This window comes from Mirounga leonina, unplaced genomic scaffold (assembly GCF_011800145.1).
Source record: "Mirounga leonina isolate KUSES-001 unplaced genomic scaffold, KU_Mleo_1.0 Mir_180, whole genome shotgun sequence".
In the NCBI taxonomy this organism is placed as follows: Eukaryota; Metazoa; Chordata; class Mammalia; order Carnivora; family Phocidae; genus Mirounga; species Mirounga leonina.
The window spans coordinates 33,134,197-33,154,623 of record NW_023270469.1 but is presented as its reverse complement, the minus strand read 5'-3'; the positions used below and the strand labels follow the sequence as shown (position 1 = coordinate 33,154,623).

The 20,427-nt window shown below is 54.6% G+C and overlaps 1 long non-coding RNA gene across 1 annotated transcript; it reads right to left on the bottom strand.

Moving 5' to 3' along the window:
• Positions 1 to 1,818: 1,818 nt before the first annotated feature.
• LOC118023807 lies at positions 1,819 to 11,626 on the bottom strand. Its single transcript, XR_004682898.1, has 3 exons — positions 11,245 to 11,626; positions 3,019 to 3,191; positions 1,819 to 1,922 (listed from the first exon to the last, which is right to left on the bottom strand). It is a non-coding gene; the product is annotated as an uncharacterized LOC118023807 (long non-coding RNA).
• Between the last annotated feature and the right edge of the window lie 8,801 nt (positions 11,627 to 20,427).

Below are 20,427 nucleotides of genomic sequence, written 5' to 3'. Positions count from 1 at the left end.
GCTGCCTTGGGTTCAGATCATGATCCTGCATATAATCCCCCACATCAGGCTCCCCACTCAGCAGGGAGTCTGCTTCTCCCTCTCTCTCTCTGTCCTTGCCCCCTGCTCATGTTGGTGCTGGCGCACACTCTCTCTCTCAAATAACTAAACCGTTTTAAAAATTTTTATTAGTGGGGCGCCTGGGTGGCTCAGTCGTTAAGCGTCTGCCTTCGGCTCGGGTCATGATCCCAGGGTCATGGGATCGAGTCCCACGTCCGGCTCCTTGCTCGGCGGGGAGACTGCTTCTCCCTCTGCCACTCCCCCTGCTTGTGTTCCCCCTCTCGCTGTGTCTCTCTCTCTCTGTCAAATAAATAAATAAAAAATCTTTTAAATAAATAAATAAATAAATAAATAAAATAAAAATTTTTATTAGAATTTTATTTAGAATTTAGTATGAAAGTGTCACATTGTTTTTATCATTTAAAAACAATGTTTGGGGCGCCTGGGTGGCTCAGGTCATGATCCCAGGGTCCTGGGATCGAGCCCTGCATCGGGCTCCCTGCCCTGCACTGCAGGAGGCCTGCTTCTCCCTCTCCCGCTCCCCCTGCTTATGTTCCTGCTCTCGCTATCTCACTCTCTGTCAAATAAATAAATAAAATCTTTTTAAAAAATAAATAAAAACAATGTTTTACAACCTAGCACAAGGCCTGACACAAAGCCCTGGATCAGACGGGGCAGCAATCTCACAGCCGAACCCGCAGGATGGGTGAGGATGAAGGGGAGAACAGGCACAAGCCATCCCCACCCAACGCAAGCGGCATGAGGGCCCCCAGCCCTCCAGGATGGGGCATCTCTCACTTCCTGAACAGAAACAGGGGCTGGCAGGAGGTGGAGGGGGCAAGAGAGCCCATCAAAGATGCCGAGGAAAGGGGTGGGGTGGGGGGGTATGCCCAAGTCAGATGCCCCACTCACTCGTGCACTTAGGGGGGTGCATTCACTCATTACTCAGTCACTTGTCCACTACTCTCTCACCCACCCACCCATTCACTTACCCCCTCAAAGTTTGCACGTCTAGTCACTCACTTAAGAAATCCCTTATAGGGGCACCTGGGTGGCTCAGATGGTTGAACGTCTGCCTTCGGCTCGGGTCATGATCCCAGGGTCCTGGGATCAAGCCCCACATCGGGCTCCTGGCTCAGTGGGGAGCCTGCATCTCCTTCTCCCTCTGCCTCTCCCGCTGCTCATGCTCTCTCTGTCTCAAATGAATAAAAAAAATCTTTAAAAAAAAAAAAAAGAAAGAAATCCCTTATAAACACAAGGACTCAGAGGCTCAGGTCAATGGCATCTACCAGTCAGCGTGGGGTCCCAGAAGCCCACCAGGCTGACCATATCCCATATGTGATTTCCTGCCCCTGCGTGAGTGGGGCAAGGCAAGCTTTGCCAACTCTCAGTAGGGCTGCTCTGGGAACGGGATTTGAGTCACTCCCTAAGGCCCCAGGAGACAGAACCAGAACCAACGCACCTACATTATGGAGGCAGATTGCGGTTTAATGGAAAAGAACATATGGAACTCAAGCTAAAAAAAAAAAAAAAATGCATAGAGGTAGTGAGCTCCCTGGGAGTGGAAGTGTGCAAGTCCAGGATGGATGAAATTAAGGATGCCGCAAACACACCCAAAGAGGTCTGAAAGAAGTGACCTCCAGGTTCCTTTTCTTTTTTTTTTTAAAGATTTTATTTATTTATTTGACAGACATAGTGAGAGAGGGAACACAAACAGGGGGAGTGGGAGAGGGAGAAGCAGGCTTCCCGCAGAGCAGGGAACCCGATGTGGGGCTCGATCCCAGGACCCTGGGATCATGACCTGAGCCGAAGGCAGACGCTTAACGACTGAGCCACCCAGGTGCCCCATCCAGGTTCCTTTTCAACTTGAGGCTGGAAGGAGTCTGAGAAGTTCAAAGACAAAAGGAGTGAAAGTCTGAATCTTCCAACATGCGAGCCAGGCCCCTGGCTGGCCACTATCTCCCCAAGGGGCACAGGGCATCTGCAGAGTTGTCCTGAGCACCCAGAACATGTGCACCACTCACTGCTCCCCAGAGAGCCCAGCACTCTGCAGCCTCCACCCCAGGAGGCAGGAGCCTGCCCCTTCTTTCCATCTCCCTCCTCTGGGAACCCACTCTCCTCCCTCCCCTGCTCCCTGGGGACTCCCTAGGCCTGGTGACTGTCTCTCCTCTCCCCAGGTTCAGACCTGCAGTCCCAGGGGGCTAGGGACAAAGCCATTTCTCTGGTTCATGAACCAGAAATAGGATATTTGTTGCTGGTGGCTACAAGGTCGTGCAGCCCCCAGGCCAAGGGGGTACACCCAGCCTGGATGCGGGGCCACTGCCACCCCAGCTCCCTTCTGCAGCCATGCCCTGCTCCCTAACCAAGGCCAGATGGCCATCACTCTGCCTTCAGGCAGGTAAAATTCAGTGCAACAGGAGTTAGGTGAACAGTATGTTTTATTTAATTAGGATCAACAGAAGAGATAAACCTCACAGCAGGACAGGGAATGACAACACTGCAAAAAATAATTCATGCCCAGGTAACGAAAGGACAAATTTCAATTACAGAGAAAACCGGGGGAGAGAAAGGTGCCTGGTACCTCCAAGGAGGAGAATGGTACCAGCATCGGCAATGCCCAAACCTGAGGGCCAGAGGTGGTGGGCACTCCAGGACTGGAAAGCCGGGCAACTAGGTGGTCGTTCCAGAACAGCTGTCCCTCCCTTTCCTGAAGGGTGGGGAGCTGGGGGAGCCAGGGGGGCTGTCTGGGTCCTCGCAGGCAGGTATGGGGGCCGTGGGGATCTGCCCTGCTAGGGCCACTGGGCAAAGTCACATCCAGCCAGGCCCGAACAAATGGTGTCCCCAAGGAGAGAGAACAAATGTTCTAATCCTGACACTGGTCACTAGATCACTCAGCTGTTAAGCATCCCCCTGCCCTGCCCCCTGCCCCCGGCCCTGAAGAGGGCCCTCATCCCATGCCCTACCTTCGGGCACACCAACCTCATTTCTCACACTAGAGCAAGGAACGGCCCCACCGGGGATCTCCAGAGTCCCTTGATCTTCTGAGCCTGCTTCTCATGTCTACCCTGGAAAATGGAGTGCTTGAACTGGGTGGCTTCCTCCGAGGGTGGTGGGCTGAGACCCCATCACCACCACCACCACCTGGGTGCTGCCTGAAAATGAAAAGTTCACGGTGGTGATGATTGCAAAACAGCATGAAAATACTAATGCCGCCGACCCGCACACTTAGAAATGGCTAAGATGGTACATTTTAGGTTATATATATCTTACCTCAATTTTTGAAAGAGGGAAAAAATGAAGAGCTCTGAGCCCCTCCCCAGACCAGCTGGGTGAGCATTTCTAGCGTCTGGGCCTGGGGACATATAATTTTTAAAATTTATTTATTTAAGTAATGTCTACACACCCAATGTGAGGCTCGAACTCATGACCCCGAGATCAAGAATCGCATGCTCTTCGGGTTGAGCCAGCCAGGAGCCCAGGAAATGCAATTTTTTTTTTTTAAAGATTTTATTTATTTATCTGACAGAGAGAGACACAGCGAGAGAGGGAACACAAGCAGGGGGAGTGGGAGAAGGAGAAGCAGGCTTCCCACTGAGCAGGGAGCCCGACGCGGGGCTTGATCCCAGGATCCTGGGATCATGACCTGAGCCCAAGGCAGACGCTTAACGACTGAGCCAGCCAGGCGCCCTGGAAATGCGATTTTAACCAGCTTTTCACAAGGGGCGGGCGACCAACACGCAGCTGAGGATCGTCTCAGCTGCAGGAATCCACGCTCTCCCCAAATCAAGGTTTCCCTTACCTTTTCCAGCATAATGCCATGAATTATCTCCATAAATACTTCTTGTGCAAATGAGTACTCAAAACAAGGACGGGTCCAAGTTTCACAGCCCAAGGAAAATGTTTTATTGACGTATTCTCCCCCCAAAATGAGCACACCAGCCACACCTTCCTTCCCAGGGCTTGGCCGCATGCACCCCAGACAGAAGAACTTGCCCAAGTGGGCTCCGCTCTCTCTCTCTCTCTCATCCCCTCACCCCAAGCGTTAGGTGACAGCAGCCCCAGCACCCCCATTAGCCATGAGGAAAATTGCTGTTAAATTAGTGAGCCCATCTACAGAGCCCCATTTTATATCCCAATTCAGAAGATGGCATGAACATCTGCTTTCACTTCAAGACATTAATTTTCAATTATTGGAGAAAAACAAAATTAGTCCTGACAAATTGCTGGCGAGCACAGGCTCTTGTCTGGTGGTTCATAATAATAACTTCAGGGGCCCACAATTAGTGTCCTCAGCCGGAGTTTCCTGATGGGTCCCTGTCATCTGTGTCAGTGGCAACAACATCCCGGTCCCCGGGCATTCTCAGGGAACTGCCTCGTTGGGGCCGGTTGAGAGAACTAAGGAAGTTAGGTTTTTCTCTTTCTGGAGAAGGCAAGGCTGGGGTGGAGGGGAAGGGAGAGGATGAATACAAAACAGCCACCCTGATCATTTTCAGCTTGGGACATATCGCGCCCTGCTTCCCTTCCAAACACTTACATGGGAATGCAAATCACTCCTGAGCCCAGGGGCGCCCACATGGCACAGTTAGACCACCTTAGGATTCCAGTCTGCCATCTTCAATGGGAGACGGATGGGTGACAGGATTCTCTTAGGAGACCCCTTCCACCCCTGCCATAATGTCATCCGGGATTTCTAAGTCCAAAGCCCAACAGCTCCAGCCTCTGAGATCAGAATGTGTATGAATCTTCTGTAACAAAAAAATTGTTTGCTGGGGTCCCATCCACCGGGGAACCTGGTTCAGCCCAGGTCAGACTCTACAGGAAAAAAAGAAAGAAAGCTCTGAATCTGCCAACCTCAAGGACCCCCAAATCCAGAGTACAACCCACTTGATAAGATATTATCAACACTGTAATCTCATTTGATGGGTTTTTTATGTATCTTGGCTGCTGTAGTCACTATATCAATAAGAAGCCACTGAAATGTGAATGAGCAGAAGAATTCGGAGATAATGACGTGGCAATCTTTGAATTTGACTTGTCACAATCGAAACTAGAGTGTGTTTGCCTAGCGAATGCGTTCAGACTCTTGGGGAACAGGAAGGGGGGGCGGGAGGCAAGTCAAAAAGAAAGAAAGAAAGAAACAAAACAAAACAAAACAACAACAACAAAGGAAAATTATATCTTTAAGACAAGAATGAAAGACGTTGCTACTTCCAAAGTCAACGCGGTAACTGAGCTCCAACATTGTGTAATTGACTTTGCAAGTAGAACAACAGCAATGTAACAAAGAAAATGTCAGTGTTTTCACAGCACTAATCTATAACGCTGGGAGGCCCTCCTGCTGTCAGCCAGGGCTGACAATACAATAGCTTTCAAAGGGATATTACCATCATGCTTTTATTCCTGACATCAATCAAGACAAAGAGAATCCTTTTCACAAGACATTAAAAATCAAACCTTTGTACAAGAAGATAGGTAAAACAGCATCCTCCTTAAAGACAGCCGCGCAGAGCAATCAGCTAATTGGCGCTCCTTGAAAGAGGTAAAGTATTTTTATTTACTGAGTGTACAACCCCAATTGTTGGCTGCCACCGATCCTGGCAGGTAAGCTATGAATCAAAACTTTCCATCAGCATTTCCCCCACTCCACTTGGTAGGCAGAGGGAGCTCACAGCGCCAAAAACTTCAACTGGGATATCACCAATCCAGGCTTAATTAGTCCATTTTGGGTGCAAAACTATTCTGATTCCCCACTACCATGCGCACAAAATGCCCTTGCAAGCTGACGGGAATCTGCAGAAATTGTCAGATTTGTCAATCCAGGTTTTCCCTAGCTACCCACAGTAATGCGGAGCCCCCTAACAATTTTCAAGGCATTCTTCTGTCGCAATTACCCTAGACCCGCAGATAAGAAAGAAGCCCTGATATCCACAGCAAACGTTTACAAGACATGAAGATAATATTCTTTGCAAACACCAGTGTACCACAGACAAGATCCAGGAAAGGTAAATCCATCTTAACCTCGACCAAAGGGTTAACTGACTCTACACATTCAGTTTAGTCAAAAAAAAGGGGGGGGCAGTGGAGGGCAGTCAGGAAAGCTGGGCATCTTCTGCTTGCTTACCAACAAGAGTTTTTGATGATTGCATGTCAAAAGTTGGTGCCACTTCCAGAACCCTGCAGGTCCAGGAGCAGGGAGTTAAGAGGTGCTCATGTTTGTGCGAGTTCATTATCTGCACAATATCCAAGCCACTGAAGTCACCCACCCACTCGCCTGCAAGGGGTCCAAAATGCCATGTCCCCACACCTCTTCGGGGCTTGACAGAGCCACGGGTCTAGGTGGCCCCAGGCCCCAGATTATTGCTAAGGATGGGGGGTGGGGGGAAAGTCACTCAATTTCCAGCAGGGGGTCCCTTTGGAATTCAGGGCCCAGGTGTTTTGTGACTTCTTCCTCTGGTACCTAACAGACCATCTGCCAAAAATATGGGAGTCCAGCCACTCAAAAGACGGAGATGCTACTCTAGAAGCATCCGCAAGCAGGAAAGATGTTTTTTACTTTTCAAATATAACTGTGATCGCTTTGGGTTTATTTTTTAATGGTTTGTTTTTAAACAGTTTCTGGACAACAGGTGCTTTTCATTTCACAAGCAGAAATGTTAAGAGAGGCGGGAACTGGCCTCAAAACCGCCCTGAAGTATCCTATCCTCCCACCACCACCTCCATCAGCTTTTTTTCCCAGAGCCAGGCAGCAAGCATGCCCATACCATCAGCCTCAGTAGCAGGTTCCTTTCGTTTACACATCCAAACGAACAGTTAAGAGAAATCAATGCATCTAATTGCCAGACTATTATATCCTACATCAGGGGGAGAATTCCACAGCCATCAGCTTAAGAGTTGACTACTGATACAGCAAATTATTATTGCAACTTTCTAGTAGATTGAACCAGATCCCCCTTTGGTCTCCAGCTAGCAACGCTGTGCTCAAAGATGTTGCACTCCTGTCTCCCCTCTAGGGTCTCTCCCTCCTCCTCTTCCTCTGCTGACACACCGTAGCATGCCACCACAGTGCCAGGGCTGGCCGGGTCTACTGAGTCACTTGAGGACTGTAAAGTCCCCAGCATTTTGCACCTTTCTCTATGAACACACGCTGGGCACCTATGGTTAGACGTTTAGCAGGGTCCTTCTGCCAGAGGCACACAGTTATCTTATTTTATCGCTTATTAAGTTTTTGCAAGGAAACAGGTGTAAGAATCTAAACAGCAATTACTAGCCATAAAAGATGTTTTCTAAAGTAAGGCAGGCTCTTCCACTCGCTGGAAGTCCGTGACTTAATGGAGGAGGCAGCGATTAAAAATTAGGATTAAATGTCACTGCCCAATCCACACAGAAAGCTAAAGAACCTATAAAGGATTTGTTTTGCCCTTCCTACAAGATCATGTACATTTAGCCAAACAAATCTCGACAATTTACACTTGTATGTGGTCTCAGCTGAATCAAGAAACCTGTAACCTCAGAACGCCTCTATTTATTACATCTCAATTATTTCCATGGAAACACAAGCAGTGGAGAACTACACTGTTCCCAAGTCCCTAGACCACCAAATTTCTAAGATGGACTTTTTGAGGACCTACGGGCTGGCAGGAGAGGAAGACAGAGAGGGGGAGGGGAGTGCAGAGAAGTCATCGGGGGTAGTTGGGGATGTTGGGGGGGGAGAATGCGCGGACACAGCCTGACTGCTAATTAATAATAAGAACAGTAATTAACAGGCAGTTGCTATATGGAGAAAATCAACAGTATTAAAATCATCCAAAAGTTTTAAGCTGAGTCTGGGAAAAAAGATGTATTAATTTTCCATATACATAAATAAATAGGCTGTTTCTTGGATCTGCGGAGGCAGTGTGGGTGAAGGGAGACAGGTTACCAAGTCACCTGATATCGTCAGCCAAAATAACATCAGTGAGAAGTGATGAGAACAGCCCCGGAGAATGAGGCCAAAATTATCAAAGGAAACAAATCTCACAACTGCCACACCACACCACCAGGAGACAGAAAGGTGGAGAATGGTGTGTGTGGGGGGGGGGAATCGGTCAGAAAATGTGACTTTTGTAACATTCGTGTGGTTTTGGTGTTATTATTTTTTTTTAATCACAAGGCTTTTGAAAACCAACGAGGCTATTCTCCCCGCTGCCCTAGTGCCCTGGCCCCCTTCCCTATTTGCTGGGTGTCCTCCCTGGGAGCTGGGTTTTCCAAAGAAGGACAAACAGCCAAAGGGGACAAGTGACCCCACTCCAGAAGGAAGGTTGTGTGTCCGTGAGTGGAAAGTGAGACCCCCCCCTACCCCCCCGCCCCAGGCCTGTTTGATTTTCAAAGCAGCAACGCTGGGGCTTTCAAATCACACTTTCTGAGCATCCATTAGAAATTGTTATATTTCTGTCTTTCCTTCCTGCTATGGGCTTTCACATTTCCGAGATCAATTACGAATTACAGTCAAGCGACTTTCACAGCAGAATGCCCGGGCTGGGGAAGCCCACAACGCCTCCACGTTAGCCCTGACACACAGCAGTGGAGGCAAAATAAAATAAAATAAAATGTAAAAGGCACCACTGTTCCTTAAGAAGCACCTTCAAGCATCTTTAAAGGTGAGGACCTTGTCATTTTAAACACTTGGTGTGGAGCTGTCCACACTCAAGCACACACTTTTGAATATTGTCTGAGAAAGGGGGGAGGCAGTTCTTCAAATGCAATAAATCCATCACCTGCTGAAACTCTTATCTATTCAAATTATCATCTCTCTTAATTCCTCCCTTGATAAGTGGCCACATCTCCACCTTATTCACCCCAGTAAACTGAATAAAAGGCAAAATGGTGAGAGACGAGGGTGGTAGCTGCTTCTGGAAAATGCAAAGAACCACAGGGAGAAACAGAGGATCTCAGGCTCCAAGGGCAGAAAGGCGCTGTGTGGCTGATATTTACAATACTTCTCAAAATGCCTACACTGGTCTTGTTCTCACTTTGCTGTCCTTCCCCCACCAATTAGTTTGAATTGTTGGCTATACATACACACATACAGATTTAGAGAGAGACATTCATTAAAAATCATGTCAAGGCTCATTTCATGAAAGGCTGAGACCAATTCTTGAGTCTTTCTCAGAGATACACAGAGTGGTTTTAGAATTAGGTTCGAGCAACTCTGAAACACCCACCCATCTGTTCACTACAAATTGCTCTACCTTTGCTTTCTGTGTCTCGCCTTCTAAAATAAGGAGGTTCGGAGGCAGGGATTGAGATTAGAGGTAGCTAAGGTTTGCATCTTCCTTTATGAAAAACCTGCTCCTATACACAGATTTAACTCAGAATCAACTGCCTGAGTTAAATAAAACTGTTTTCCCAACCACAGATCCTGAGTCTACATTTTCTTCCGGGCCACCTTAAGTGGCTCTTGAAGGAGTGAGCAGTGAGCCAGGGAAAGAGAAAAAGAAATCAAATATTATTTCAAGCCACAGAGCCCTTCCTATTCAGCAAAAGGACAAACATCTACCATTTGCCTGTCCCCTTCTTGGGGTCTCTTCGGTTTCCTTGTGCCTTCATCAGAACACCCTCTGGGTCCCCAATTCTGAGGAGCAGGCCAGGTTATCCCAGATTGGGATGCCTGCCACGGTGAAGGGAACAAGACCAACTAACTTCTCTCAAGGAAAAAGCGGAAAGGGAGCAGCTAGCTGCCTTGGTAAGACTTTGCACTGAGTTGGTCTGCTTCTAAGATGACAGGGACAGTGTCTGCTCAGCCAGGAGCCCTGGAATCTGCTGGAACTTTAGGAGAGCAATGGCGGGTGTCTCACGACCCTCCTTGCCAGATTCAGTCCGGGCCTTTCCAGCCAGGAGCAGGCTGGCAGGAAGGGAGCGGGGCCCCAGCGCCTTCCCGCGCAGGCCTCCAGGAAATGAACTTTTCAGAGCAGAACTGGGCTCGGGCCAGAGGTCATCAGGGGAGTTGGGAGAGGACAAGGGCCTCGGGACTTTTGGCTCCAGAGACCTAGCAGCTCTCATCCTGTCCCTCCTCTGTCATCTCTCAGCTCGACGGGCCAGTCGGGCACCCACCCGAGGCGCTGGAATCGGGACAAAGCAGCAGGCGCGAGGCCTGGAGAGGCCAGTCAGTGGGGACAGAAGGGCAGGGGAGGGGCTCCGTCGCCCGCGCGCGGCGGCCTCTCCCTGGGGCCTCGGCTCTCCAGGGGCCCATTCTAGCCGGGGACCCTTGATGGAAATAGAAAGCAAAGCGAAGGAGACGGGGCGGGGGGGGGGGGGCGCGCAAGCTGTTTGTGTGTGTGCGTGTGTGTTGTGTGTCTTCACTAACGTGTGCACTCCGGGGACCCGACACAGGAAGCCGGCCTAGGTGTCGAGGATGTGAGTGCCCGGGGTTGGGTCCCAGGCGCCCTCCACCGAGGGGCGCGCGCGGCGACCGCTGCGCTCCCCTGGGGACCCGCGTCCTGCCGCCGCTGCGCAGACAATGAACTCCTGGCGGAGGCTCCCGGCCCGGTTGGCCTCGGTGGAGGGAGGCAGGAAGTGCGGGGGCCCGGGCCGGGAGCGCGGCCCGGGCAGGGGACAGGGAGGGGGCGCCTGGTGGCCGGGGCGGGGACGCTGCGCCCAGGGCGCGCGCAGGCTCTGCCCGCCGCCCTCGGCTACGGCGTCCCGGGGCGACAAGGCGCGGGCCGAGGAAAGGCGGCAAGGCCCGGGGCCCGGCGAGAGCGGCCTCCGAGCTGCCGGCCTCCCGGGCGCCGGTCCTCACCGCCTCTTCCTTCCTCCCGCCGCCCGCCCGCCGCCGCCGAGATTCGCAATCCCCGCCAAGTCAGGCCCGCACCCCTTGATTGGCCACGCGGGCCCGGGGCCCGCACGGAGGGAGCGGCGAGAGCCCCTCAGCGGCGCCCCCAGGCCCCGGTCCCCCGCGGGCGGCGGCGCCGAGCCCGGGGAGGGTCCGGGCGGGTAGGGTGTCCGCGGCGTGCCCCCTCCGCCGCCTCCGCCTCCCGCTCCCGGCTTCCTCCTCCCCCTCCTCTTCCTCCTCCTCCGCCTCCGCCTCCTCCTCCGCCGCCGCCTCCTCCTCCTCTCGGCTCGCTCGCGCGGGTCCCCGGCCGCCCGCCCGCTCGCCGGTCCCTCCTCCCTCGCTCCCTCCCTCCCCGCTCGCTCGCTCGCTCGCGCCTCCGCCGGGCCTCGCTCGCTCACCTTTCACCGAGCGCGGCTTCGCCTGCTTCCGCCTGGACATGTCCGGGGCTCCCGGCGCTCCGTCGCCCTCCGCGGCCGGCTCCCCCCGCCGCCCCCCGCCGCTCCGGGCTGCCCTTCTCCCCCTTCTCCTCCGCCTGCCTCTCGGAAACTTTTTTTTTTGCAGCCGGGTCGGCGGCTGCGGGGAGCGGATCGTAGGTCCGGGGCGGCCTCCCTGGGGGGGACGGCCCGGGCCGGCCGAGGCCGCTCGGGGGCGGGGGGAGGCCCGGGGGCCGCGCCGGGGCCCTGCCTGTTGCAATGCGGCAGCCGGGGGCTCTCGGTCCCAGCGGCGGTCCCAGCGGCGCGGGGAGTCCGGAGGCCACTCGGCCGAGCCGAGTTATGCAAAAAAAAAAAAAAAAAAAAAAAAAGCCGCCCCCCTCCTCCTCCCCACCCCCCGCCGGCCCCCGGCCCCTGCGGCCCCCTCCCTCCCTCCCCCACCCCACCGCCACCCTCACCCTCCTCCTCCTTCTCCTCCTCCGCCCCTTGCCGGATTTTTGTGCAAAGTTTGCAGGCGTCCGGCCACGCAGCCCGGTGCGGAGCTCACAATGAACCCATCTGAGGAGGGGGGACGGGGCTGGAGTCGAGGGGGTCTCAGGGGGGGTGGAGACCGGGAGGCGGTCGGGAGCGCGGAAGCTCAGCACCCCCCGGGAAAAAAAAAAAAAAAAAAAAAAGCCTTCAAATTATCCCCTGCCGCACAAAAAAAATAATAATAAATATTAATGGCTAAAAAAATACCCAAACGCCTGGTTTGGAGATTATGATGGATGGGGAGGGGGGTCCCTCAACTCAGCCTACTTGGGGGGGCTCGAAACGGCCGCAGTGGCTCGGAAGCCGCAGCTCGGGGCCCCTGGCTCACGCCCCCTTCTCTGGCTCTCGGCTCGGTCCGGCGCCGGGCCCCCGGAGGAGGAAGGGGCGCGCGGGGGCGCTCAGGCGGCGGCGGGCAGGCGCGCCCGTGCCCCGGGCATCGCTCAGCCCGTGCGCCGGGCCGCCGCTGCCTGCCCTCGGGCTGCGGTGCTCAGCGCGCGGCGCGCAGCCGATCCCCAGGCCGGTGCCAAGTCGCCGGCCCCGCTAGCTGCCTCCATGGGCCAGGGGCTCGGAGAGGGGGGAGGCGGCGGCCGCGGCGGCGGAGGAGGACGAGCAGGCGGCGGCCGGGCTCCCGTCCTCCCGGGCAGCGGCGGCGGCGGCGGCGGCTGCGCCCCGGCTCCTCCGCGCTCCAGCCGGCGCCGGCCCGCCCGCCAGCCTCCCTTGCGCTCCTGTCTTCTTTGTGGTCGCTGGCTCTCCTCCTCCCGATCCGGCTGCTGGGGCTGCACTGCAGAGACACATAATAAAGCCAGGCTTGGCTGGAAATGTAGCCGGGTCCCAGCAGGAGGATGTGAGGAGCGGAGTCCCGGCGGGGGAGCGCTCTGATCCCGTGGGGCGCCCCGCACTGCTCCGGCTCGGATCAGACGGAGAGAGGGCCAACAGCACCGAGCGATGGACAGCGCTGGAAATACAGCTCCGGCCGCCCGCAAAACCCGGACCGCGGCGGCGGCGGCGGCGGCAGGCACGGCGCGGGCGCGGGCACCGCACCGGCACGCGGGGCCCCGACTTGGGCGCCCGCGGCACCCGGGGCGGGAGGAGGGAACTGACACAGGGCCCACGCGTGCTGTCAAGCTCGCCAAGATGAATTAGCATCACAAACTGCAAAAAGGGGGTGGGGGGCGCAAACTGGGGTGAATTGCCCTAGCACTGCCACTTCCGCAAATTATGCCCCACGCACATGAATTAACTCTGAACTTGGCTTTTCCCTCTTGAACTCTGCCCACTGGTCCGTGTTTGAAGACCATCTCTGCCCCGCATCTGCAAACTCTTCCACCACCGAGCTAACTCGGTGCGGCCCTCCACACTTGCATTTGTAAGGCTGGTACGTCTGGGTGCGCATTTCTTAGTTAAGACAATAAAAGGAATATCTTGGCCCCAAAACGTTGCAGTAGCACTGCCTTCCCCCGCGATTGACAAAAGAAACCTGCTCCTACTTTCCGCAAAGTTTTGCCCCAGCCACCAGGGGGCGCCTCGCGTCCCTGCGACTCTTGAGCCAATGGAGGCTTGGTCTCAGAGCCCGCCAGGAAAGCGCTCACACTTTGGGAAAGTCTTCCGCAGGCGACTCCCCTAAACCATTCCTTTGAAGCCTCCCCCTCCCCCACCAGCTGCAGGCGGCCGGGTCTAGGGTGGGGGAGAGGCCCCGACATCGCCCCCCCCTCCCCCGGGCGAGTGGCGCCACCTTGGGCCGGCTCGCTCCAGAGCTGGGAGAGCGAACCGGGTGCGCGGTGCGGCGCTGGGGGTTATCAATCTCGCGGATCGATAAGTTGCCACTTGGAGAGGGGAGGCTGTGTCCCCTCGGAGACGAGTTACCCAGGGCAACCTTTCAGAGAAAAACCCGCTGCCCGCCGAGAGCCGCGCCGGGGCCGGCCGGGCAGCGGCGCCCGCCCGAAGCAGGGCGCCTGCGCCCCGCCGTTCCCCAGCCCGCCCGCCAGCCCGGCCCGCGCCCCCCTCGGCTCGCTTCGCAGTCCCACCCGGCCCGGCGCGCCTCTCTGGGCCTGCGGGCTCCAACCCCTTGCCGGGCTGAGTGCGGAGGTAGATGCCGCCCCCGCACCCCTGCGGCTAGGGCGGGCGGGTGCGGGGAAAGGCCTGAGGCGGGCTGAGGGGGGTAGGATGGGGGGAGGCCAAGCTCTCGCGCTCAAGGCCGTCTCCCAGGTACAGTCGGGTGACCGGCGAAACGCGACGCCGAGGCGGACACCTTGACTCCGGGAGGCAGCGAGGATCCCCAGAAGAGCCAGGAGCAGGACGGAGATGTCCCCTGGGACCCAGGCCCTGAGCCCCCCACCCCCACCCCCGAGTTAGGGCTGCCACCCCCCCAGGTCGCCGCCCTCCCCAGTTCTTGTGTCCAGGCGTGTGCAACATCCTGGCCTTCCCGGAGGGCGGCGGGGACCGCCTCTCGAAGCTGGGGGGCGGCAGGGGGAGCTGAAAGGGGATGCCAAGGGCCAAAGCGAGGGCAGAGGCCGCGAGGCGCCTGGGAAGGAGCCAGGAAGGAGGGGCCGAATCAGCAGCTCCCCCCACCCCCGCCGGCGCCTGGGATCGAGGCCCGCGGAGAGAGGCTGACAGGCGGCAGATGGCACACGCTGGGGGAGGGGGGCGGTTGGCCTCGGCTCCGGGGTGCCCCCGCCGCGGGCTGCCTCTCCTAGGGGGAGGGGGCGGAGAACAGCCCCCGGCTCGCCCGCCCTGGCTCCCTGGGGGGCTGAAGACTCGCTGATCTTGCCCAGCCGGGAGCCGGAGAGAAGGGGACGGACAAAAGGAGCGCGGTGGGGAAGGGGTGTGCTGGAGGAAAGGAGGGGTCAGCGGGCGGCGCTTGGAGACCCGCGGTGCTGCCTTTTTTCCACCTTCAGGGAACTGCCAAAGCCCCCGAGGCCAGAAGTGGGGATAACAGGATGGGGGGCGGGCGACAGCGTATTCCGAACTAATCCACAAGGGCTGGGGGTCCTGGAGAAGAGCACAAAGTTTTTTGGACCCCTTCCCTGCACGTCGCAGTCACACACGTTCGCGTCCCGGCGCTCACCCCTCCCCTGCAAGACCGATCTGCTGTCTCCCAGCTCAGTGGCCATCAGGGTGCAGTGGGAGCTCGACCTCATCCCCGCCTCGGCCCGGGCCCGCTTTCTCTGAAGCTTGAGTTTCATTTTTAACTCCTTCCAGAAAAAAAAAAAAATTGCTGTTTTAAGGAAAATTCCAGAGCAGCAAAAAGCCAGTAGCTCCTACCAAAGGGGTCTCAGGGGGCACTGGGTGAGGACAGGGCTGGCCTTGTTTCTCACCAGCCTGGTGACCAGGGACAAGAAAAACGTCATTTTCAGCCGGTGTTTCACATCCCACCTGCCTACTTACATAAGGGTATCCAGGAGTCTGGGCCCCTCCTCCGCCAAAAAGGCCTCCTGTGGCCTCTTCTTCCTCACCCACCTGCTCCTGCCCAAAGGAGTGGCCAGAGAAATCCTTTGTAAACGGAAAAAAAGCCACCATCACAAATGCAAGAGAAATTACAAATTGACCTTTTTGAAAACAAATGAGACCTTGGTCACATAAATGGGCATCTCCCTTCCAGGTAATAACTTGGCCACAGGAGGGGGCACCTACCACCCAGGCGCCCCGCCATCTCTGCACGCCTCCTAATGATGCATCCCCAGACACACAGCAAGAGAGGCTTCTTTTTTGAGTTTCAGAAAGAGGCAGGTTGTCCTCCGGTGAATACAGGAGAGGTGCAGTGGGTGACAAAAACAAGGTAGGACAACAAAGTAAAATAAGATAGGGTTCTGGGGCACCTGGGTGGCTCAGTAGGTTAAGCATCTGCCTTCTGCGGTCATGATCTCAGGGTCCTGCTCAGCGGGGAGCCTGCTTCTCGCTCTCCTGCTCCCTCTGCTTGTGTTCGCACATGCTCGCGCGCACGCGCGCGCTCTCACTCTCTGTCTCTGTCAAGTAAATAAATAAAATCTTCTAAAAAAAAAATAAGATAGGGTTCCTTTTGTGGCCTCTAGACTGGTATCCCTGAAGGATCTCCAGAGTCATTCAAGAGGTGCTTTGTGGTAAATCACCAAATGACCACTTTCTCCCCATCCACGCAGACCCACGCGCGCACACACCCATACACACATTAACCTACACACTTGAAGTAAACAACAATCACTGGAATATACACGATATGAAATTCATGATTTCTGTTCACCTTTTAATTACCTGAAGGTCACACTCTCTACTGGGAAAACTTGCCTATAAGGAACAACCATTTGGGGGAGGGAAGATTAGCCCCTCAGTTTTCCCCCAGGAAAGAAGTCCATTCCTTTGTTCATTTGTTTATTCAACATGTGTTTATTGATCGTGTGCCTACTGTGTGCCAAAACCCAGGGGGAAGCCACGAACAAGGACCACAGGCCCTCCCTGCTGAGGCTGGTTTTCCCGTGGGGAGGCTGACTTTTTAATAAATGCCCACATAAATAATTATTTAATGACAGTTTTGAAGAACCCTAAGAAGGAAAAATATAGTGTAAATGAGGCCAAAAAACCAAGGGTCACAGTGGTGGTCTGGCTGAGAGCCTGGAGGAGGAGGAGGAAGGAGTCAGGAAAGAGGGGAGAGAACAGAGTTCCTGGCAGAGTGAACAGTGTGTGTAAAGGGCCTGAGGTGGGAAGGAGCTGGGTGATTCTGGGGAGAGGAGGTCATAGCTCCAAGCGAAGAGCCAAAGGAAGCAGTAGTCATAGCCAAGCTTAGGAGCTACTGTGACCCATCTTCCAACCCAGCAGCCTTCCTCATTGCCCTGCTGGAGAACCTCGGGCAAGGGACTTGCTGGGTCTCCATTTTCCCATCTGCAAAAGGGGGATACAGGTAGCACGGATCTCATGGGGTTGCCCTGAGGATTTCATATTAGTGAGGACAGCCTGTTGGGTCCAGAGCAAGGCCACCAGGCCTGACAGCCATGCTCCAGCCTCCACTTTCCTTCCTTCCTGTCTCTCACCTTCACCACCCCCCAAGGTCAACCGTGTTTCTAGAGAGAGATGCCAATCACACAACTGCACATTCCCTCCTTGCACTACAAGTCCCCTCCTCCCCCGGTGTTCCCTTGAGATGGACAGACATGCCCCTGCTTTCTAGAAGCTTTCTAGCAGCTTTAGGTATATGGAGAGGGAATCTGTGTTTGAGTGGATGTGATTTTTCCTTCTTCTCTTGTGCATTTTTGTTTTAGTGGCATGGTCCACCTATTCGTGGAATCCAGGTTTCTCTGGGCACTCCTGTCCTGGGGGTACTAAGGTTAAGTCATCAGGAGCCGGCCTGGCACCCCAGTTACTCGCTGGCAGCGACCCACCATCCCCGCCTCCACACGGGTATTTACAACATTGAGGATCCCTCTCACAGGGCTTGTTCTTGAAGCTTCTGAGGCTTCAGAACACAGTAAGACAAGAGAGTCCCTTCCTCTGCTCTCAGTTCTCAGCCTGGCTTTTTGGGGAGGGAAGTCCCCGCAGATGCTCCTGAAATTCTCCAAAGGTCCCCAGTGCCCCCCCACCAGGACCAAGACTCAAAGAGACCAGCAGCGGGCCCAGACATCTGCCTCCCGGGGGCTTTGGGAGTACGGTGCCAAAAACAATACAACGGGTGTGGGAACCTCCTTGCCTTCAGTTTCTGTTCAGCTGGGAAAGCCATTTCTATTTTATCATCATTATTATAATTATTTATTCTTCAAGTGTCAGCAGTCTTTGCAGGGAACACCCACAAGGCAGCAAAGAAACCAACTTGGCAAGAGGGTCCCAGTGGACTCACACCCTCGGAAAGCTTGAAACTCTTGGCCTTGGCCCTGAGAATCTCCACCCGGACCACCTCTAACTGCCCCAGTGAGTGGCACACGTGCCTGAGGTCACTTGACTCTGGGTCACATGTTGCTTTGTTCTCTCGAAATACTTCTTTTACGATTCTTTAAAAGAAACAGGAAAATCAGTATATCGTGACCGACTGTGATAGGTGCCCCGTTTTCTAAGTTTGAACTGGGAGTGGCCGTATCAGACAGGGCCCGCTCCAGCACTGGTCGCAAGACCTTTGGCCATCAGCGGACCAATCAGCCACCAATGTTTTGCTAATTAGCAGACAGGACACCCACAAAAGTGACAGATTCAGAAATGAGCTCTATTTGGTGAAATTAAAGACATTCAAAATGTGGTTTAGCGAAATCATTTGGAGAGACACTTCCATCTTGCCTGAACAGGGAATGCACATCCCGTGAGACTGGGGTCACCTGTACCCTTAGAATCCCCAGCTTGATGACTCAGGGGTCCAGTGTCCGGCCAGAATTTCTGACTGCATGGTGCCCAGCAGAAGACACAGAATCCTGCCCAGGAGTGGAACAGGGGCTCATCCCGAGCGTGCCTTTCACGCCGAAAGTGGTTAGATAACCTGAAATCGGGACAGAATGTGGGAACTTCGTTGAGCTGGTTATAGGACCTGTTTGGTCCCTGAGGTGGTACCTGCTTTGATAACCACTGGTGTGTGTGGCAGGATCTGGTCAGGGACTTGCCTCCACTCTCACCTGCTAGAGATGTTATGTGGGAGTAGCAAAACCTCTCCCACCTCTTTTGCGGCCACTATTAATTACCAAAAAGGACCTAAGAGTGTGCATAGATCATTTTGGAAAAAAAAAAAATCTGATATTTGCCTGTTTCCTATACATGTACCCTTTCTCTTTCAACCCCTCCCCCTCATCCCCTGCAACTGTCATAAAAAGAAGCTACTAGGTGCCCAGGTCCAAGAGAAATGCCATGGAGATTTCTGAAAAGTACTAGTATGTGTGGTCCCTGTGTCCCACAGGGACAGTTGGGGACCCTATGCCCACGGCAGGGAGGAGAGTAGCAGGATCAACAGGGCCGAGTCTACCCAGCTCCCTCTTGCATCCCTAGTGCCCTGCAGAAGCTCAGAACTTAGTGATGGCATTAGGAGAGAGATTGCTAATCTGTGCGACATACAGAGGAGTCGCCTAACACATCTCTGGGCAAGCAACCATCTTCACCCAAAGGGTTTCTGGTGGACAGCACAGGCCGGTTGGTAAGATTCTTTGCCCACCCAACTACGTTGGGGGCCTGGCTTTCCATCCCAGGACAAAGCAACTTCATGGATAAAATGAGGAGAATAAAGCCAGGGGCATAGGATGGTAGTGAGCAATGAGAGGATGTCACCACGATGTGTGAAGGGCATGAAATGACCTTGCACGTAGTAGGTGGGTGATAAATGTCATGTTTTGATTGTGGTCCCTCTTCCGTGATGGATATGGTGTGATATGCAGGGTGGGCCGACAAGAAGGAGAGCTCATTTACATGGACTGGAACCAACAAAGGCCGGAGAAGAGAGCCGGTAAGGCAGCTTCCCGGAGAGGAGCCTTCGCATACAACCCCTCTTTCTATCTGTGAGGTCCCTGGATTCAGTAACTGGGCCCTTCCATACTATAAGGGCAGAATAAATGTTAGCTCGTGTTACTATCTATAGGCAAAGTACACTCAAGAAGTTTAGGTTCCCTGAGGTTTACCTGAAGCAAACCCTCCCTCTGCCTTGGTTTCCCCATTTGCGAAATCCCTCTAGTTCTCTGACTAAAGGAAGAAGCAAGTTGGGGTTTGCTCCCACCCTCTGGCCCACCTAGCACCCGGCCAGCATTCAGAGCCAGAGGGAACAGAGGAAATTCAGGTGAGAGACCACCAAAGCAGTGGTAGGGCTTGGGCTGGGAGCAGAGGGGGGCCGGGCTGGGGCCCCAGTGGCCCCAGCCTGCTGCAGCATTTCCCAGGGCCTGCTGCTGCCTCCTCTGAGTGCCCTGGCCCCATCCTGGCCACGCACATTGGGACATGCCAGGGCCTGGCTTCCCAGGGGCCAGAGGGAGCTCCCGCAGGGGACATCAAAAGCCCAAATGCCTTTCAGAAAGGAACTAAAACTTTCTGCCTAACCAAAGCCTCCACAGGAGAAGAACAGCCTAGCCCTTTTCTTTTTAAGTCTCTTTATTTTCCAGCTGGCTGGCCTGGTCATTCTCTTTTTTTCCTATTATAAACGGTCCCAGCTGCAACACACAGGGAAAAAAACCATCTCCCAGGCCTGGGCAGGGGCCGCCTGCAGCCAAAGCCGCCTGGCTGGCCTCCTGCGGCAGACAAAGGCGGCTCCAGCCTCCGGCACCCACTGGGAGAGGCCCCGGAGCCCCCACTCAGAGCCAAGGCCACAGCAGGAGCTAGGGGAAATTCAGGAAGTTTCTGCCAGCACTCCAAACCTTCTCCTGCCCCTGGGAGCAGAGCCCACCATCCGGCTAAGCCAAGGACTCCTGAAAAGCCTGTTTCCCAAGGGCAGAAAATGAAAGATCAGCCCCCTCCTTATAAAGGCCACAAGATTCAAGCTTTAGAGATGATCTAGTCCAACCACGCGTCTCCAAAAATGGGAGTGCCTTTCTGATATCTAGGGGGGAACAGACTTGCCCAAGGTCACGTAGCCAACTAACGGCAGAGCTGCCTCCTGAAGCCAAGGTTCCCAGTTCCTATACCAAGTGGCAGAGAAGTGTTGGGGGAGCAGGTGAAGGACCTCAATATCCTGAGGTTGCTGGATGAGGTGAGGAGGTCATT